General features: G+C 37.9%; 1 protein-coding gene across 4 annotated transcripts in view; it reads right to left on the bottom strand.

Moving 5' to 3' along the window:
• Plek (pleckstrin) overlaps positions 1-1,986 on the bottom strand; it is a 141,568-nt gene that overhangs the window by 128,575 nt on the left and 11,007 nt on the right. Inside the window, exon 1 of one of the 4 annotated variants that reach the window (XM_008833833.3) lies at positions 1,148-1,166. The exons of the other annotated variants lie outside the window; for them this stretch is intronic. The gene's annotated coding sequence lies outside the window, so the exon portion shown is untranslated. Of the gene's footprint in view, positions 1-1,147; positions 1,167-1,986 lie in introns of those variants that run through there. 4 annotated transcript variants of the gene reach the window in all.

Raw genomic sequence — 1,986 nt, 5'->3', positions numbered from 1 at the left:
CCTTATCTTTCACCTTGCACAAAAGTCAACTCCAAATGGATCAAAGATCTCAATGTGAAACTGGAAACCCTGAAACTGTTAGAACCAAATATTGGCAATAAGTTACAAGATATAGGTGTAGGAAAGGGTTTTGTAAATCAGACAGAAGTTGCTCAGGAATGAAGGTCATCAATCAACAAGTGGGACCTCATTAAACTTAAAAGCTTCTGTACAGCAAAAGAAACAATCAAAAAAGTGAACAGAAAACCCACAGAATGGGAAAAAATTTTCACCAGTGACATATCTTACAGAGGTTTAACATCCAGAGTATACAAAGAATTCAAAAAACAAAGAATCAAGAAACCAAATGAATAAAAAGATAAGCTAAGCACCTGAGCAGAGAGTTCTCAAACGAAGGAATAAAAATGACTAAGAAACACCTTAGTGATCAACATCAACAGTAATTAGAGAAATTCAGATCAAAAAATAAGGTATCACCTTACCCCAATCAGACTGGCTAGGATCAAGAGAACAAATGATACCAAATGCTCAAATGCTGGTGGAGAAAGGGGAACACTCATTCACTGCTGGTGGGATTGCAGACTTATGCAGCCTCTATGGAAAATAGTGTGGAGAACTCTTAAAAACTAAAAATGAACCTACTATATGACCTGATTATACCACTCCTTGGCATATACCCAAAGGACTCATCCTATTGTAGAGATACTTGTACAACTATGTTTGTTGCTGCTGTTTTCACAATAGCTAAGAGATGGACGCAACCTAAGTGTCCCTCAACTGATGAGTAGTTAACAAAAATGTGGTATATTTGCACAATGGAGTTCTATTCATCAATAAAGAAAGATGAAATAATAAAATTTGCAAGTAAATGGGTGGCTCTAGAAACTGTTACACTAAGTGAAGCAACACAGACTCGGAAAAACAAGTGACGTATGTTCTCCCTTATATTTGGCTCCTAGCACCAAATTCTTTTAAATTCCAGGTCCTTTTAATAAGGAGATACTATTCAGCAGTTCCTTCTGCATGAAATAACTACCATCATCACAACTTGGGCTGAGCCTGATCGCTAAACATAGTCACAATTGGGCTTGTTGATGGTTGTGCTTATTCATTAAAAGAGTGCCAAGCAGGGTTACTGGCCCCTCACCTGAGTATCCAGCCACTCTTCCCAGCCAACAAGTCCAGCCTTGGAAGACAAAAGAAAAATGAGGACGAACACAATAGAGGGATGCTTTTGGAAGCCCTTGTCAAGAAACCCCAATGGACTTTCATATGAACATTTGAAAATTCCCGTTCTGACTTTTTTCTAGTTCTGTCTAGAACTTGTAATGCTAATTACTCTTGCCTTCACATCTCCTATTCATGATTCCAAGACTTTCTTCTTCTCTTAGAGTCAAGAGTTATGCAGTTTAGGAGTCTTTTACATAGACCCACTGAAGGGGTACTCCAATTGCCTCTCCCTGCATCCCTGTTCAGCATGGAAGAAGCCAGAGCCGTTGGTGTCCCCATTCCCTATTGGCAATTTGGGTAACCCCTTCAGAGGATGGCATGATAAGAATAGGAGGTAGGAGTTGGCTAGGCAGTTAGGGTAAAAAGACCCCAAAGAAATGTAGCCAGTTTCTTGGCTAAAAGTCAAAATGTCCTTGGGGCTGTTAGCAACATACTCTGTTCCAAAGGCCAAAAATGTCAAAAGTATTTGGGGGCTTGTACCTAATCCTTAAAAGATGTTAGGGTTGCCTCTTCAGAGGGAGGAATGTTGGAGGGGAGGGTGTGGGCATGAATTTCATCAAAAGGTATATACATGTATGAAATTCTCAATAAAGTTTTTGTAAAAATTAAAAAATATATAAAATAAAAATAAATTATGTGGTAGAAAAATTGTATAGAGCATCTTGTTTCATGCCCCCCAAAAATGGGTTTTCTTCTTTTCATTATTTTGAATCATGATTACTTAGGAATTTTTTAATGTTTTGTTTATTTACTATT

Source organism: Nannospalax galili, unplaced genomic scaffold (genome assembly GCF_000622305.1).
Source record: "Nannospalax galili isolate Female #2095 unplaced genomic scaffold, S.galili_v1.0 scaffold576, whole genome shotgun sequence".
Taxonomy (NCBI): Eukaryota; Metazoa; Chordata; class Mammalia; order Rodentia; family Spalacidae; genus Nannospalax; species Nannospalax galili.
The sequence above is the reverse complement of the archived record's forward strand: the minus strand, read 5'-3'. Positions and strand labels throughout refer to the sequence as shown.